Raw genomic sequence first — 20,197 nt, 5'->3', positions numbered from 1 at the left:
AACAGGATACAGACCAGGGTCCCAGAGACTAAAGGCCACATTCGAAAGATCCCAGCCCCCAAGCACTCCATGCAGCCACTTCCAGTCAACTGGAGCTGGCCCACGAGGTGGAGGCCTGTGTGTCCTGTGAAGCACTCAGGCTTTAGAATTAGAAAGACCTGGAAGCTCTATCACAAACCATTGTATTTCTAGGTTCCTTAACCATTGTGCCCTTCAGTATCCTCCTCTTAACACAGAGGCTGACTCATTGAAAAGAATGAAATAATGTCATGTGCAGCAACATGCATGGACCTGGAGATTATCATACTAAGTGAAGTAAGACGGAAAAGACAAATATCATATGATATCGCTTATATGCGGAATCTAAAAAAAATGATACAAATGAACTTATTTACAAAACAGAAACAGACTCACAGACTTAGAGCACCAACTTATGGTTACCAGGGTGGAAGAGTGGAGGGGAAGGGAGAGATTGGGAGTGTAAGATTGACATGCACACACTGCTATATTTAAAATAGATAACCAACAAGGACCTACTGTATAGCACAGGGAACTCTGCTGAGTATTCTGTAATAACTGAAATGGGAAAAGAATTTGAAAAAGAGTAGATACATATATATGTATAACTGAACCTCTTTGTTGTACACCTGAAACTAACACAACATTGTAGATCAACTATACTCCAACATAAAATTTTTTTAATTTATAAAAATAAAAAGAGGAATAAAAAAAATAACAGAGGCTGGCTGAGGCAACACTGGAGACGTGCCTAGTACCTTGCCAAGAACATACTCAGCGCTTGGGAAACAGAAGCAGCTGGCGAGGGGGGAGGAGCAGCGCACTGGGAGGAGACAGGACACCTGGACCAGTGCCAGCCTTGCTAGTGCCTGGCTGTGTGATGTTGGGTAAATCACTTAGCATCTCTGAGTCTCAGTTTTCTCACACATTCATAAGAGGTTGGATTACAACTTCAGGGACCACCTGTGACTTTAAATTCTCTGTTTCATCTTGCAAATGGGGGGGGGGTGAAGGGAGAGAGAAAAAAGATAGCTATAGAGATAGATATAGAAATAGTTATATGAATGTATATACACACATAAATATATATATACACATAGACATATATACAAATAAATATAAATCTTTATACGAAGGCAGATGTTTACACATTTTTGTGTATATACTATATATATGCATTTTTTTAGATTTTTATGTCGTCTCAAAAACACTTTCATTAAGGACTTCTCTTATCCGAGGACTTCCAGCAGACGTCACATGGCATGGGGGGCGGCGGGGGGCGGGTGCAGGGAGACATATCTGCCTGCACCTGAGTACCAGGTACAGAGCTCAGGACCCTCCCAGATCATCCCACTCCAGGTACATCATTTTTCCCCTACATCAGAGCTGTCTCCTGCCTCAGGCTACTGAGGGCGCAGAGCCAATGCAAGAGGAGATAAAGTTGATAGAAAAGTGCTACGAGTCTCCCCTGACTTTAGCACCAAAGAGCATTACACTTGAACCCGTAGCTTCTCTGTTAGGGAGCTAGAATTCCCAGGGGCTCTTACTGAGACTGGACTTGTGTAGGTGCAGGGGCCACAAGGAAGCATCTGGAGATTGTGCTGAGTTCCGCAGGCCCCAGAGGTTAGAGTTGGCTGGGGGCCAAGAGGAGAGATGACAGTGTCCCCAGCGCAGCCCTTTAGGGAAACATGTTGAGAGAAGGTGGGAGGTGTTGCCAAATGAAGGGCGAGTCGGGGACTTGGGGAGTAGAGGGCAGCCAGGATGAACTCACCCAGGATCCCAGCTTCCTTCATGGAGTTCTGGCAGAGAAACTGAACATTTTCCTCCAACAGAACTATGTAATGGCTTCATTGCTACTAGGAGATTCAGCATCAGCGTATTGATTAAAAGTGTAAACTCTTGAGCTAGACTGCCTGGATTTGAATCCCAGCTCTGCCACTTTTACCTGCGTGACCTTGGGCAAGTCACTTGACCTCTCTGTGCTTCAGTTTCTTCATCTGTAAAATAAAGATGAAAATAGTATAGGCTTCATAGAGTTATGGAGGACTAAACTAGTGATAAGAACACTGGGCCCTTAGTAAGATCTATACATGTATGAATTATTATTAGAAGGGTCTTGTTTAGAGTTGCTATAGTGCCCTTGATGTAGACAAATGTATCTCTTCTGGCTGATCACTTACAATTTCTCCCTCGACTCCTGGGCATACCATGGTACAACTTCAGCATTTTCTTCTCACTCCTCTGGGTGACTGCCCCTTATCAATTTTTTCTCTCTCTCCCTGATCCACACAGGAAATAACTTGTATTTGCCCTCAGTCAGTGGGGGTAGAATCAATTCCCCAAAGCAGCCTTCTGTTCACTGAGCCACCTGCTGACAGCTCCAGCCACAGCCTTTCGCTCTGTAGATTCCCAAATTTGAGATAGATGTCAGTCCACTGTAGTTTTCAAGAACCAGGGGATGCATGCTGAGATCTTTGAGAATTCCCACTAGCATCCCTCTCAATAGATTTGGGATCAGAAAGTATCCCCTGACCCTCTGCCATCAAGGATAAAAGTCACTGCCCAGCTCTTTCCAAAAAATGCTCCAATTTCCAATCACCTCCCTTCCCACCTTTCCAACTTCTCATGTCCTGACTTTATGCCCCTTTTGATGCTCTCCAGTGGGTGTGGGTTTAAGGCTCCAAAACCAGTTAGTTTCCTATCACATCCTTTGTCAGTCCACTACCATCTCACTTTGCAATATGGAAATAGTTGGCCTTTATTTTCTTAACTGAACTTCGGCTGAAAAGGAGTTGAGTCCCATTTTAAGATCCTTTTGAGAGAAAAAGTGTTCATGAGCAAAAAGCACTTGCTTAGTGTAAATACTTAAAGGAAAATGGCCTGGGAACCTCGCTGGATGGCCAGAATGACTCCCAGGGTTTAGGGTTGAAGGAAGGCAGATATTTCCTCCTTAGTGTGAGGCCATTTCCTTGCCAGCAGAAGCAGGCTGCAAGGGGCCTTGAAGCTAAGGCTAAATCTGCACAGGACTATTTTCCACCAGCTGCCTGCTCACTTGCCTTAGAGGCTGAGTTCATTATCCTCTTAAAAGCCTGTTTTCTCATGCAGAGGAGCTTGGCCGACCGGAGAGTCTGGTTCTTTAGTCAAGGCCTGTTGCTTTCATAAGAACTTATTTGAACAGACCACTGCTCAAGCCCAAGGCAGCTCTCACCCCTGTGCGCCTGTGTGGGGACTGGGATGGGGGAAGGGTGGGGGGCGTGGACACGTGGCTGTTCGCTGTTCTCAGTTCTTCTGGGTCCAGCTGCCTTTCCAGAGGTCCCTGACTGTCAGGCATCCTAGGTTCCAATTCTGGCCTTCCTACCTGCCAGCACTGAGACCTCCAGCAAGTCACGTAACTTCCATAGACCTCAGTTTCCTGCCCTGCTCCTTCCTTAGAGGCTGTGGTGTGTGTGTGATATGATATTGTACACAAAGCATAGAGCACAGTGCACGAAACACAGTCGGGTCTGAGACACTGCGTTCCCTTTCCTCTGGGTTATGCTGTAATCCAAGAGTTCTTATATCGCTGTTCATGCCACAGGTCTTAACACCATGCTTATGCCAGTAACAAGAACAAGTAAAAATATTGTCCTACAGCAGAAAAATACCAATAACCGTTCTCATCTGCATTTGTAAGGACATGAATTAGGTACTGATAGGGTCATAGAGAGGACTAGACCAACAACATTTTATTTCACAAATGAAGACACTCAGGGCACAGAGAGAATGCACAGTTTAGTCCACAGAGGCACTTTTCTTTTAAGATTTTTTTTTTTATGTGAACCATTTTTAAAGTCTTTATTGAATTTGTTACAATAGTGCTTCTGTTTTATGTTTTGATTTTTTTGGCCGTGAGGCCTGTGGGATCTTAGCTCCCTGACCAGGGATCGAACCCGCACCCCCTGCATTGGAAGGCAAAGTCTTAACCACTGAACCACCGGGGAAGTCCCCATAGAGGCACTTAATTGAAGATCTGGCCCAGAAGTCAGGCTTCCTGCCTAACTTGGGACTGGGCATCTGATCACCTTATTTCTGGGAATAGCCAGGCGTAGCCTGATCAACTCCAGCTAGAAGAAAGGGGAAGTGTGGAAGGAACCAGAACCAGATTAACAAGCTAGAGGAGGGCAGCCATGGAAGAGACAGAGCCACATATGACAATAACAGTAGACTTCTCCTCATTACCAGGCATTTCCTTTCTGCCCACTGTAAGCTACATGTATCATGTATATGATCATATTTAATGCTAAACAATTCTATAAGATTACTATCGCCATTCTCATCTCAACATGGGAAATCAGAGGTTCTTGGAGATGAGGTAACTTGACCTACATCCTACAATGGGAAAATAGTGGAGCCAGGATTTGAACACAGGTCTATCTGGTTCCCAGTTGTAGGCATCCAGAGTTCAACCTGGCAGCAGCATATCCAAAGCATCCAGAAACCATCTGTCCAGGCAAGTTCATGATACTGAGTGTCCAGGAGGAAGTCACAAGGATATCTCCATAGGATGGTACACCGCAGAATGTGTTCATTCATTCTTTCACTCTCTTTTTCTTTCTTCCATTATTGAACAAGCACTAACCTATGTTCCAGCTAATCCTGAGAAACTCCATCCAGGATCTTTACTGTACTGTCCTTGAGAACATCCCTTCCCCACTTCATCCCCTGAAAGTCATGGAAATGTCCAAAACACCCATGTGAGAGCTTGTGGGGCTTGTTATGGGTTAAATTGTTTCCCCTTAAAAACATGATGTATCAAAATTATAACCCCCAGTAAAACTCAGTATATGACCTTATTTGGAAATATGGTCTTTTCAGAATTAACCAAGTTAAGATGAGGTCATTAGGGTGGGTCCTAATCCCAAATGACCTATGATAAACCATAATGGAAAAGAATATTTTTTAAAAAGAATGTATATATATGTATAACTCAATCACTTTGCTGTACAGGAGAAATTAACAAAACATTGTAAATCAATGTAAACATTGTAACATTGTAAACATTGTAAATCAGTCTACCTTCCAGAACTGTGAAACAATCAATTTCTTTTCCATAAGCCACCCAGTTTGTGGTACTTTGTTACCGCAGCCCTAGCAAAATACAGGGATATCCACATACCCCATGCTCAGCCCTCAAATCCTCCCCGTCAAGCTCAGAAGCATCTATGCCTATTGCTCTAAGAGCTCCTAAATGCTCTTTGGCAATAAAGCTGGCCTGGCCCTCCATGTCTCATTCATTCATTCATTCATTCCTTTACATTTTCCAAGTACCAATTTTATGCCAGATATTATTCTGGTTGATGGGGTCACAAACATGCAATCACAAAAAACCTACCTCTGCCATCAAGGAGTTCATATATGAGGGAGAGAAGCATACTCAGAAATTCAGGCAGGCAGCTCACAGCACCCTTCACAAAGAGGGTGTCCAGGTGGAGGCTATAGAGAGGGAGGGTTTAGTAGCCAGACTGGCCTGCCTTCTTAGAAGGCTGGGATGTTAGGCAATGTTACATACCCAATTCAAACAGAGGCCCAGCCGGCAGAACAGGAGTGGGTCTAGAACCCAAATGAGAGCCAGTGATTCAGGAAGACGAGGCTGCTAAAAATCCTCCTACTTAAAGATTGTTCTAGAGGCCAAAGCAGGGCTGACCCTACAGTGGGGAGGCACACGGCATCACCATTACTGTGAGAACCAGACAGTGTGCAACTGACCCCCCATCCCTTAACACCCCAGGCTGCTTGAAACCCTCACCTGCAGTGGGCACACAACACTATCCTCCTGTCTAAAGAAAGGCACAGATTTGGAAGAAACTTGGCAAAGGTATCTCAAATTGGTCAACCATCCTAAAAATTTACCATGTTACCAATAAACAGTTGCAAAGCCAAGAGGAACGTTTCTAAGCTTTCAGTTATAAAAAGCCAGCTTGATCGACCACGCTCGAAGGAAGACTGCATCATCTTTACATTTGATTTTTAAAGGCTCTCTATAAATATATTAGAAAATCATTGTCATGTGAAAAGGAAATCAAAGAATCCACAGCCCAAAACTTGTAGGGAAAAAAAGGAGGATAAAGAGTGGGCAGATAATTGATTTAAAAAATATATCATGTTCCCTTTCTAGATTGTGTGATGTCTGAACTATTTGGCAGCTTTTGTTTTTTTAATTAATAGACCTTTTTTTTTTCTTTTTTTTTTGGTTTTAGGTCCACAGAAAAATTGAACAGAAAGCACAGAGAGCTCCCCCTCACACACTCCCACCTCCAGTTTATCTGGCAGCTTTTTAAAATGCGTAATCTGTTGTGATTTCTCATCCTAAAGAAAAATCTACTCTGTGTCTAATTTTATGTCTGTTGTTTTATGTCCTTTTTCTTTAAGAGTGCCTTCACAGTCTCGCAAGCTTCAAGCCCCACAAAACCCAGACCCCTTCCTGTCCCTTCTTAAGTCTGTTTTATTCTCACTGCCATGCCACCAGGTGGACATATCAGAGCAAAACTGGGAACTGAGCTACGGGGAGGGTGAACAATGTGCCCTGGAGGCACAGAATGAGTCACTGGGGCCCAGAACTAGCACCCAGATTCTTCTAGACAGAGCCCTGCCATCAGTCCTTTCCTGCTGAGTGCCGAGGCCAGCTCACCTCTGCAGGCAGGTGGGCAACTTCACCTTCTCATCTGGGAACAGGGGCCAAAATAGCAACAGGCTCGTGATCCCTTAGCCACACACCTGAAACTGAAGAATCGCAAAAAACTGAAAGTTTTTCCAAACTCAACAGCAGCAGAATCTGACTTGAATGGATCAGAGGTTATGGCTTATCCTCCTTGACCCAGGTTTGTGTGAATATTTATATGTTTTGCCGTCTGCTTTCAAATGCTGCCCCTGAACCCACAAGGGCTGTTATGTCATACACAAGACAAGCACTGTAGTTGCTTTTCTCAAGTCTGCAGAGCTCTGAATTCTAAAATACATCTGGCCCCAGGGGCTCTCAGAAGGGCTTCTAAACCTGAATCTACTTCATGGGGTGGTGGTAAGGATGGACATTGGTAAAGCATAGAACAGGCTTGCAGAAGTACATGGCGCTCAGCAGATGTAGGTGGTAGTGGTAGTTGTAACCGTGACCGTCAGTACCATTATTGCCCTCGGAGCAGACAAGAAAGAAGGGAGAAGCCTCAGTTCAGTCTGAGTAATGTGTCCTCTTAAAACAGAGAGGTTTTAAAACTTGAGAGCTGAGCTTGACACCTGGACACTGACACCAACTCTACACCCGTTTGGAGTACACTCACTCCGGGCCCTCGGAGCTCCTTCACACATCTGGATTCTGATGAAGCCTGGTACCTGCAAGGGTAGCAGGAACCTGAGGTCCATTCCCAGGGCCCCACTGATTAACCAGGCTACCTCAAAGATCTCTGGGGCCCAACTCCCCTTCTCTAAAGGATGGGGGATCATAGCTAATCGTGGTCTGTGTTATAGGCTGAATTGTGTTCCCCCCACCAAAAAAATGCATATGTTGACATTATCTCAGAATATGACCCTATTGGGACATGAGATCTTTATGGAGGCCATCTTGTTAAAATGAGGGTTGAAATAAACCTAATATGACTGGTGTCCTTATAACAAGAGGAAATTTGGACACAAAGACATAATGTGAAGAGACACAGGGAGGCCACCTACAGGCCAAGGAGAGAGACCTGGAACAGATCCCTCCCTCCCAGGTTCTGAAGGAAGCAATCCTGAAGACACCTTGGTTTGGACTTCTGGCCTCTAGAAGTGTGAGCAATGGGGGAAGGGCAAAGGACAAACATCAGAAAGAGCAGATAAAGTCTAAATCACAGAGAAAAGTAGAGTGAAGGACACACAGCAGACAGGGAACTCATACCGGATCCACAGTCAAGGGCTCTTCAGCCAAAGCCCTCTGCTGGGGTGTGCTCACAAAACACATTTGGAAAATACATCCCATATCAGGATCTCCAGGGCTGGCAGGAGAAGGCAAATACACTCAGGTGCATCTCTCTGAGTACATGGCACTGTGTTCCTTTTTGAGCATACTTCCACAGGTCTTAAAAACACCATGCCAAACACCCAAGTCCTAAACTCCTTGCTCACCAGGGAAAGGAAAGGTCAATTTATCACACACACACACACACACACACACACACACACACACACACACACCCCTTTTTAGAGTAGATCTGACTTACTGGATCTTGAGGGATTGAAATGTCTTTGGTTGGTGGAGAGGTGGGCTTGCTCAGAAGCAGCAAAGGGTCTACAAGGCCAGGATCTGTAAAACCCTTAAGCCAGGTCATCTTTGACTTCACAAGAGCTGTCTGGAATGAACTAGAAGAGCATCTCCATCCAAGGTCCCCTAAAAGAACTCATTCTCTACAATGTCCCCACTGGTGATCAATGCAAACTCTTGGTGCTCAGGGCCGCAACTGATTAGTTCAGAGGTAATGCATAGAATAACTAAGTCCTCTCAGAAGAGGAAATTGCCTTTTTTTAAAAAGATGACACCTTTGCCTCCCAAGAGCCCCACCTGCGTCTGGAGCTCCCTCTTCCCAGGCACCAAGATTCAGCCTATTTGTCAGCAACTGAAGCATATGTCTGAACTTCTAAGAATGCCCCCCTACCTTTCTCTGTGACAGGGACAGAGAGTGAGATATTAGATACCATTATCTAGATTTATTTATGTAAAATGCCTGGAAAATCATCACCCACCCTGGGCCAATCAATAAAGCCTGCCAGCAAAGTAGAATATACTAATTTGCAGCCCCGGACCAGTTCAGCGCTGCTTTCAGGTTTGCCTGCCTGAGCTCCACTTCCCAGCCTGGAAACGCCAGACCCTCCAGTGAGCACGCAAAGCTTGCTTTTCCATTAAGCAAAGATCAAAGAACAAAGATGAAAAATGGCAAGAAGTTCCCAGGGAACATACCCATGTCAGCACTCCGAGCTCCAGGCGTGTTGGCAGGGCCTGTAATCCTGCTCAAGGTGCTCAGAGCCACCTGGGCCCCCAAGGCCCAGCTCACCGATGTGCTTCCTGGGCCGTGTAATAGGCTCTGCGATTCAAGCGTCCCTGCATGCATCTTCAGGGGCCCTCTGGACGCCCGCCAGGCCATTTAGTCTCTGTTCTTGATTTCAAAGGTGGCTCCAGGTCGCCTATCCCAGCAAAGATGGACAGGGAATGTCAGCAACTGCCCACTCACATACTTTCCCACCAGCTGAGAGAGTTCCTTCCCCTCACCCTGCAGGGTGCATGGTGACAGATTCCCAAAGAGCACATCGCCTGAGCACCAAGTTGGATGAGAGCTGGGCTGGCCCTCTTATGTTCTTTACCTGAGACCACATTTGCTCAGGAAGACATTTCCCACAGCCAAGTGTCTGCTTGGCTGAGGGAAGATACCATGACAGGGCAGGTGCCCATCTGGTAGAGGCAAACAGCCTGCCCGGCACGGGCCTGGTGGGGTAAGGCGTTGGTGACAATTAGCTGCTTACAGCTGGGACACCAAAAGATTCAGCTGTTCCTCCATGTAAACTTGGATGGTCCCCTGAGAAGCAGAAGGCACAGAACAACACCACCAGAGCCAACAAATAGTTGCTGGATGAATGAAAGACCCTTTAGTGTGAGTAGGCCGGGACTCCATGCTTCCCTGCTAACTATTCAAGTGTAGGACACGCTGCCCCATTTCACGCAAAATTTAGCAGAATACATCAGGAAAGCGGGTCCTACGACACAAAGCTCCTGTTGCAGTAGTGGAAGGTTTAACGTGGTCACTGAGGTTTAGTTTACCTTAACTCCCCTCTGAGCGCTGCAGAGCAACCCCTCCTACTGCAGGTCAACCCCCTCTCCCTGCCTCGAACACTGAACCACCCCACCTTGTGCACATCTTAGAACAGGTGTGCAGGCTCTGTGCCCGCTCAGAACTACATTTCCCAGAATTCCTTTTTCTTGTGTGTTTCCTGTTAGCATGGGCTCCAAGAAAGAGTCTCTAGGGAGAGTTGCAAGACAGAAGGGAAGCGGCAGCTATTTTGTAGCACAGAGGTTGTTGCTGATCAGCTGACTCACCTCTTTGATGTGAAGCAGCAGCTGGTCTTGTCATTGCTCTCTTCTCCCCCTGAATTTTCCTTCCCTGTCTCTGACTCCTGGGCCAGGGATGTGTTTGTCCAGCTCCATGAGGAAGGGCTCTGGCTCCTGCAGGATATCCTTATCACCAAGGTCAGAGGCAGTAAGTACAGATGTGGAATTCAGTTCATCCTTAGGGGATTCTAGCTTATGCACATGGGGTTCCAGCCTGCTTGTGATCTCCCCTTCCTGACCACTTGCCTGGGGCCTTCAAGTTCTAGCACTGGACTGAGACAGTCTTGCTGAGATGGCCTATCCAGTGTCTTTAATCACATAAGCCAAGTCCCTGTAGAACATGAATTATCTATTCTGATTCTTGAGATGAACCCCATCCAATACAACAAGTAAGGGACTTTAGAGGCAAAATCCCTTTTAAAAAAGGGATAGGTGGAGAGGCTCACGCAAGATATAAAAATCAGCCAGCACAGATTATGGCATATAGTCAAAACTCAGTAAATATCAGCCAATTTTAAATGGACAGGGTTTTTGTGAAGATGAAAGAATTAATGTTTGTGAAAATGTTTTGAGAACTATGAAATACTATTCAAATGCCAGGTTTTTTTTTTCTTTGCTACTTTAGAACTATTTTTCTTTATTGCAGTATAATTGCTTTACAATGGTGTGTTAGTTTCTGCTTTATAACAAAGTGAATCAGCTATACATATACATATATTCCCATATCCCCTCCTTCTTGTGTCTCCCTCCCACCCTCCCTATCCCACCTCTCTAAGTGGTCACAAAGCACCGAGATGATCTCCCTGTGCTATGGCTGCTTCCTACTAACTATCTATTTTACATTTGATAGTGTATATAGGTCCATGCCACTCTCTCACTTCATCCCAGCCTACCCTTCCCCCTCCCCGTGTCCTCAAGTCCATTCTCTACGTCTGCGTCTTTATTCCTGTCCTGCCCCTAGGTTCTTCAGAACCTTTTTTTTTTTTTTAGGTTCCAGATATATGTGTTAGCATATGGTATTTGTTTTTCTCTTTCTGACTTACTTCACTCTGTATCGGGTTTTCATTATTTCTACACTTAGTGATGTTACTTATATTATCAGTAATATGGACAAAATCTCTTAATGTATCTGAGGAGACAAGTTCTAATTCTTTCAGATTAGTAACATGTCATTTGGAAAACGTATTTCTGTACCAAATGCCACCTTCTGTGAACTCCACCTGTGTGCTCTGTTCTGCTTGTGCTGAGGCTCACACATGCTCCCAGACCAATCTCAGCATGGGCAGGGTATGCACGGCTGCCTCCTGTCTACTTCTCCTTCCCCCAGTGGGACATGAAATGAAGCCCTGTTTCCCGAACTGGCATCCAGTGGCCAGATCCCACTGTTGGGCTCCTACTCTATGAACCAAATAGTCTTGTTTCCAAACACACTTGATAGCTAGTGTCCTCGGAGAGCTGTGGAACCAGTCACACTCTTTCTTCTCTCCAACACGGGATAAACCCACCATCTCCAACCCAGTCCCTTCTGTTTCATTTTTTGCCTGCTATTCTACTTCCAACAAATACTCCTAATTGGGCTGGGGTCCTGGGGACATCCTCCCCAACCCACAAGACCTGACATTTTGTTGTCTTCTTACGGTGACTCTCCTGGAATGACTGCTATTTCCCACTAGGCTCTAGAGGATTCCACTGCTGTCTTTGCAGCCACAGGGTGGCATGACCTGGCACAGTCCACTTCTAGAATTAGGAATGAGACCACTCTGCCCCTTGGGGATTGTGACTGGTCCATTCAGGTGCCCTGTCCCAACGCAGCCCAAGAGGCCAGGTTAGTCCTTTCTAGTTAACTCTCCCTCCACTCGGCCGCAACTAGCAGAGAGAGCCATAATGCCTTAGATCCCAAGTTTACCTTTGTTACCTTAGTTTTAGTCTCCCAACGTAGAAAGACACCGGAGGTAGCCCCAAGGAGGTGTCTGTGCTTCAGGAAAAACATTCAGTGATTGATCCTGATTCAAACCAACCAACATATTTATGGACAAATATGTCCAACCAAAGGACATATTTAAGACAATCAGGGAAAAGTTAATATGGGTATTAGATGGTATGAAGGGAACCATTGTTAATTGTTTTGGGTGTGATAATTGCAAGGCAGTTTTTTAAAAGTCCTTAACAGTTAGAGATTTATGTTGAACTACTTACAGGTGAAATGATATGGGATTTGTTTTAAAATAATGCAGAACAAATAAATGGGGGAAAGAGATTAAAACAAGATGGGCAAAATGGTGATAATTGTTAGATCTGGGTAAGGGTGTATGGGGTTCAAAAAACTATTCCCTCTATAGCAGAGATTAACAGAACATTGTAAATCAACGATACTTCAACTTAAGAAAAATGTTTTAACTATTCTCTCTCTATTTTGTACTGATCGAAATTTTCCATGTTAAATTTTTTGTTGTTGTTGTTGAAAACATACAGAGACTTTCTACCTACAGCTGAGTTTCTACCCTATCAGTGCTCGTGAGGACCCCCAACTCCAATCAGGAAATAAGAATCCAAAATGGACAGAGAAAATCTGGGTTTTCTCCCAGAAGAAATGGCACCAGGAGTGAATGAACACAGAATCCTGGAGTTCTCTTTTAAGCTTACTCTCCCTGGATTCTAAAAGCTGCAATTTATTGACCAACTTTTAGCGGCTACGTCCAAGACTATCAGACTCTAAGTGGAAGTAAAGGCTAGAAATAAGAATGCACAAAGCAGTTCAGATTTTTTTAAACGAATTTACTTTTAGTATGTCTTGAAATATATGTGTAATATCATAAATGTATTTACAATAAAGAGTAATTACTGTTTGAGGAAGCAATGAAACATGCTATCAAGTTCAAATTGCCCTCAAATGTTAATAAACATATAGGCAACAAAAGCTACTATCCATATTAGATTTGACCATTAATATGAAATAGAATCCCAACCTGCACTGTCAAACAGAACATTTTTCACTCTTTCAGATTATATTGTTACCCAATAAAAATACTAGTACATTTTGATTCCTAATGGAGTTTTCAAGGGGTTCTAAGCCAGAGTTAGGATTTCGAAAATCATCCTGAAAAATTTCACCTCGTCTTTCTTAATAGATATCTAGCTTCCACTTTCTTACACAGTGTTGGAAACTCACCCTGCACAGTGGATGGTATATGTGTGTGGAAATCCTCATCTCTTTTCCTGTGAGATGACAATCCAATTACGATACCATCAGCCCCTCTTGCCCAATGGTCAATGAGTCATTCAATCAGCAAATAGCTATTGAATTGCTATGATGTTTCAGGCACTTCCAGAGGCAGAGGCTTTAAGGAAATGGGCATATTCCGTGACACAGTAATGAAAGCTAACATTTGAAGCGTATTTTTGCAGCTCACAAAGTACAAAGAATAGAACTCTCTTACTATCTGAGCGAGTCTCTGAATTGCAGTTTTTTCATTTGAAAAGGAAGGACAATATTATCACCCAGCTGAACAGTTTTGGGAGTGTTTAGGTTTTTGGGGTTTTGTTGGGCTTTTTTTTTTCTTTTTTTGCCTTTATTCAAAAAATGAAATTGTTGAGCAACCACTTTGCGCCAGTGGCTATATTTCTATTGCTATCACAGACAGTTGCTGTAATGATCCTATGAACTGTGATAGTACCTAGCACCCAGCTTGGCTGAGCGCAAGTCATTCACTACCCATTCACTAATTTCATTGGATTCTTTCCCGAGACCCCCTCCTGGCCCACGTTCCCAGCCTGCCTCTTGGACAGTTATTCAGTCTCCTTTCTGCCACTCCTCCTCAGGCTTCAAAGTCCAGTCCACCGTGGGAAGCATCCAATGTCAGCACAGCACCCTGATGGGCCGGGCTCCCACCAGCACTGCCACCGTGACCCAGACGGGGTGGTAGGCTGTGGAACTGGAGACAGGAGGAACCAGTCAGTTCCACTGTAGTGAATTAGACTAAACCTTTTAACTGCTTCTGCTGCTGCTGAATTCTTGGGAACCACCTGAATAAGTAGTGCTTTGTGTTTTCTCATTCTTGGCAAGGCTGACCCACAAAGAGGGCTCCCTCGGAGCCTGCAAGGGGGATCGGGGTGGGGAGAGGCCCTGAATGGCTAGGCAGGCTTTCCCATTGGAAACCAGGAGTCCCACTCCCCAGCCATTAGTAACAGCAGTCCCCATTTTCCCTGTCACATTGTCTTAGTTCTCGCTTCTGACCAAGGAACCCCATTAATTTTCTGTGATGTACATTCCAAATGCCATCACCTCGGTTCTTTGAAATTCAAAGAGCTGGATTAGTGAACCACAAACTTCAAGCAAATTGGCTGTGTAATCCATCATATCTGACCGTAGCTTTGCCACTGCCTCGAATTCCAAAGAATGGCAGGAATTTCCCAGGCTGCTTTTGAAAATGAACACAGAAGCCTGAAACAGCAGCCTATGCTGCGTTCATCCTTTCTAGAACCGTTATGTGTCTTCTGTGTGCTGGAAATTAAATGGTCTCATTCTCCCCCTGGTATTTTATTGTTACAAATTTAACCTGTTCAAATGTTATATTAAATTCCAGTCTTTTCCAGAATAATCCACATTTAATTCCTCATTCCGCCAACTATTCAAAATATCCCTCTTGGCAGAAAAGCTGTGTGAATTGCAAACTCTTTTAGATTTTGTTGAAGTCTTAAGAACACTACTTACCCATGTATTCAACTGAGGCCCTTTTATTCCATTTCATTTCCCCAAACTCCTCTCATACAATGTCAGGGTCACAAAAACCAGGAGCAGTGACTGGCCACGGTCATTCACCTTTCCTTCAGTGGTGAAAATGGCATTAAAGTCTGCAAATGAAAAAATATATATCAAATTAATTACTGTCTTTTCCTCCAAAGCAAAAGATAATCTAACACCATTCTTTTGGACATAATGCCATTTATGTCACATAAGGGGGTTTTTGTGTGCTCAAAAATGATGGAGTTTAATACATGTGAATCAAAACCCAAATTAGCTAATTAACTGATGTGTCTGAGAATGAAATGAAGAATCCATATGCTGTGAAAATTGTCAAAAGCACAGAAGAAATGTCATGGCAGGTGAGACTAGTTCAGAATTTCTCTGCTGGTGAAACAAAAGATGCTTTTTTTTTTAAAAGCACCATAGCATAAAACTTTGGTTAGCTGGGATGGTCAGGAAATGAATCATTGGTGGATTGTTAAGTTGTCCAGAGAGCTGAAGGCAAGGTTTTTTGTTTTGTTTTGTTTTTTGTCCACACCACGCGGCATGTGGGATCTTAGTTACCCCACCAGGGATCGAACCCGCACCCTCTGCATTGGAAGGGCAGAGTCTTAACCACTGGACCACCAGGGAAGTCCCTGAAGGTAAGTTCTTTAAGTAACCAAGGTTTTTTGTTTCTCTTAATCATTTCCCTATTAACATGGCTTGCTCATTCAGAATCATCACTATGAACACCAAAAATTATTTACTGAAGGCCTAGGGACTATGAATTGGGAGGGTTTTGTCCCTTCATAAGTTGCCCCAGATGGTGCTCGATTTGCCCGAGGATGACCTCAAAACTGAATTCTGTGTGTCCTGACTCTCAGGTTGGGCTCTAGAAGACTGAGTCCCAGACAGTTGACATGATGCTGGGGTGACGTCCAAGGTATCATTTCTGATGATGAAGTATTTACCTCCCTCAGATTCCTGATCTTCAGTAAGTGTTGGTTAAGATGTACCTCATGTAGAATGTATGCAAACTAAAAGCTCCCATCATGTTATTTTTTGCAAGAAGAAACCCCTGCAGAGATCGTTTCTTTAATAGTCACCATCATCTACAGGGTGTGATGGGGAATCCCAGTCCTAAGTAATCCAATCTTGAGTTACAGAGGAGAAAAGACAAAATTAGATTCTCAAGTAGAGCTTACTGGCTCTGGCAGTCAAATGCCTCACTGAAACTTCTAGAAAACCACAGGAAAAGTCCAGGCTGACAGAGAAAACTGACAACATCAATATCACTGAAATGTTACCAGGTAACACTTCAAGATAAACTGATCCATGAATTTAACTACTGGTATAACATCTCTGTGTTTCTGATTTGTAAAAATTTTTGGAGTGCCAAGTTCTAAACATTTATATCTGGACTTCCGTGTGTATAAATTTTCCAGAAACCTGAAGCTGTTTAAAGTGATTACAAACATTTTATTTGTCCCATTTTGTGGGGAGGTCAGTACATTTCAAAACACATCATGTGGTTTCTTGCCTGCTTAACCAAGAGAGACAGGGCCTCAATTTTTCTTCTCTCAGGGTCACGGGCATACCTATGCACACCTTGTACTTGATCACAGAGCAATGAGACAGTGCTCCTTGGGATTTTCTTCCCAGTTGGGTAACTTGAGGAATATTTCTGAATATGTTTTTTATCTGTGAAATACAGAACATAATAGTACCTACCTCAGAAGGTTAGTGTGGCAGTTAACATAGACAATGCAAGTAAACAGACAAGCATGATGTACCCACTAAAAGGAAGACGAACTTTCTTGGCCTCTATATCAATTTATCCTGGATTCTGTGCCTTCTCTAGTTCTTCTGTTTTCTCCTTGATCATGTAGCTGTCATCCAGCTCTTTTCATGTTTCTGGACTACCTGCTCTTTTTAATTTTCCATTTCATATTTACTGTGGGTTGCCAAAATAAAATGCAACTTCTTAGAACTGTGTGTAAAGCAAGAGAAAATAGGCCCTGAATTAGGGCCTCTCCTCTGCCCTAAAATCCTTCCTGAGAGACTTTATGACAGTTATGTCCGGTGGATACTGGATAGTAGTCTACTTCCCTTTCCCAGCAGCCATGTCCTGGGTGGCTGTGATTTCCACAAGTCTGACCCATCAGGTATGATAAAAGACCATGTCTCCATGTCATCTTCCCAAAACATTCCTCACATGATCAATCTTGCCCCAGAATTAGGACCTGGTATCAATGCATACTAATGAAACATAGAATTTTTTCAAAATGTTGTAGGCTAAAGAAAGTGCAAAATTTTACCTATGCGGTATTTTTTATATAAATTTATTTATTTTACTTATTTATTTTTGGCTGCGTTGGGTCTTCGTTACTACATGCAGGCTTTCTATAGTTGTGGAGAGCAGGGGCTACTCTTCATTGTGGTGCATGGGCTTCTCATTGTGGTGGCTTCTCTTGTTGTGGAGCACAGGCTCTAGGTGCATGGGCTTCAGTAGTTGTGGCATGCGAGCTCAGTAGTTGTGGCTCATGGGCTCTAGAGCACACAGGCTTAGTTGCTCTGCAGCATGTGGTATCTTCCCAGACCACGGATTGGACGTGTGTCCCCTGCATTGGCAGGTGGATTCTTCACCACTGCACCACCAGGGAAGTCCACAGTATTTTTTGTTAAAGTACCTGAATCTACTCAAGCCTCTAGACCTAACTCTTTTTCTTAGAAGGAGAAACTATTATAAATTGAAAGAGATATAAGAGCTGGACCAACGAAATGCAGTGTGAAGACATTGTTTGAAATCTAATTGGAATAATCGAACCAAAAGAATCGAAGCATTTTGGGACTTCCCTGGTGGCTCAGTGGTTGGGAGTCTGCCTGCCAATGCAGGGGACATGGGTTCGAGCCCTAGTCCGGGAAGATCCCACATTCCACGGAGCAACTAAGACCATGCACCACAACTACTGATCCCACGTGCCACAACTACTGAAGCCCACATGCCTAGAGCCTGTGCTCTGCAACAAGAGAAGCCACCGCAAAGAGAAACCCATGCACAGCAATGAAGACCCAACGCAGCCAAAAATAAATAAATACAATAAATAAATTTATTTAAAAAAGAATCAGAGCATTTTGATACAATCATGGAGCATTAAACACGAAAGAGGTATTCTATGATATTAAGGAATGATTGTTATTTTTGTTGTGATGATGATATTGTGGTTATTTTTTTTAAATCTTTGTCTATTGAAGATACATACATATATATTCACAGGTTAAGTGATAGGATAATTGTTATTTTTGTGGAGATGATATTCTAGTTATATATATATATGTATATATGTATATATATATTTTTTAAGTCTTTTTCTATTGAAGATACATACAGATAAATTCACAGGTGAGTGTTACGATGCTTAGAATTTCCTGTATAGCTCTCCAGCCAAAAAAGAATGTGTATGTGTGTGTGTTTGTTAAAGGGATAGAAAATGAAAATAACAGGATATTGATGTCTTGAAGCTGAGGAAGGATATGTAGGGATTTACTATACTCTTCTCTTAACCTTTTGTAAGTTTGACATTTTTCCAGATGAGCCTTTAAATTTATAGGCTGATACATTTTTAGAATTTCATCTTAGCTCACACATTAAAGTACCATGCTCCCTGGGATGGAAGGCCAACCGAGCCTTCCATCATCACTCATTTAGCACCTACTGTGCCCCCAGCCAGGCAGCTCTGAGACATCGAGCTCATTAGCAACCATTCCTAATGTATCCTTTGACACTTGGATACATTTCTTTTTATCTAATCAATTTTGCAAAATCATGATCACCATGAGATTCTTATTTGAGGTCAGCACAATTTGAGAAACAATTCAATGAGTCATTTTTGACCTTGTATCAAATCGCAAGTATTTTTAATTAATATATAGACACATATAAAGGCAGCATCAATTGTTATTAACTAAGTTAATGAAAATTTATACAATGAAACAGCTCACCTCTCTCAGTCTTCTTTGGCTTCAGTTCCTTTGGTCTTTCCAATCTGTTAAGCACCGCTAAGGCTATTTTTGGAATCCCTCATTACTTCCAAATAAAGAGTCTCAGTTCTTTAATACTTTGAGTCTAGCAAAAACAGCATGTACCTGAGAATCAGGAAATAGAAACTCATGCCTAAGACTCTGCCAGCATGAAGTTTGTGACTTGAGAAAGTCACTTTTCTGTTCTGAGTCTTGGTTTCCGAATGTAGGAAGTAAGGCTAATTGTACCTGTCACACATTATAAGGATTATAGAATATTAGACCGACCCCTATATTATGAGGATTATGCAAAAATATACAAGCCGTGAAAAGTAATGTTTAATCACTTGAGAGGCAGGAACTGACACCTCAAGACACCTGAGACCTCAGTTCAAGCCTTCCTACTCTCACAGCAAAAATATCCATGCCCTGGGCCACCTTCATGTTCATTTGGATACTGGAGTTCTTGTGCCTCTGAGAACACCGTGAGGGATAAATACAGTGGCAGCATGTCCTAGAGGCATCTGGGGTGATGCATGGCTGGTCTTACACCCAGTTAACCCCAGAGATGGTTAAACAACATTCCCCCACCCTGTGCTTCACCTCGGCGACCCGTGATGGTGCCTCACTGCTGCACTGCAACTCAGTGAGGACATATCAGAATTCCGGGGGTGTCTTTGTATAAGCTCCCCTGATAGCACTTCTCTAAGACTTCCTTTGTTGTATAACGCCAGTACCGCTGATGCAAAATATCAAAGGAAATAAATCTGCCCCTCACATCCCGCACCAAGTCTATGACAGTAGTGCATTCAGGCAACAGACACAAGCATTCACCCCAAGACAATTCTCTATGGGCAAGGAAATCCAATGATCCAGATAAGAGGGGGTCAGGAAAGGAAATGAATGTCTTATCTAACAGGATCATGAAAACCTTGTAAGTGGCACCCAGGAGGACTGGAGGGGTGTTAAGGATGAAGAGAACATTGTATAAAGATGAATAGTGGCCGTCCCTGCAGTGTTGAGTTAAACCAGTGGCCAAGAGCCACCTCGGATAACTTCCCTGGAAACTCAGCCTCATGAGCTGAGCCCTAAAGGACATGGGTAGGCAGGTGGCCTCGGACCTTCCAGTGAAGGAGTCTAGAATAAGTGTCAGTGTCTCAGAGCCCACATCTGTTCGCAACACCAGCCTTGAGTCAGCCCTGGTGTGCCCACCCCCAGGCCACCCCCCTGTCCCAGCAACCCCAGGCCTTACACAGCCTCCCAGCGCCCCCTTCCCCTGCCTGATGGGGCAAGACCACTGTGATCTGAGAACAATTCCTTCCACATACATG

This window comes from Mesoplodon mirus, assembly GCF_964341445.2.
Source record: "Mesoplodon mirus genome assembly, contig: HAP1_SCAFFOLD_717, whole genome shotgun sequence".
NCBI classification, from domain to species: Eukaryota; Metazoa; Chordata; class Mammalia; order Artiodactyla; family Ziphiidae; genus Mesoplodon; species Mesoplodon mirus.
Note: the sequence above shows the minus strand (reverse complement) of the source record.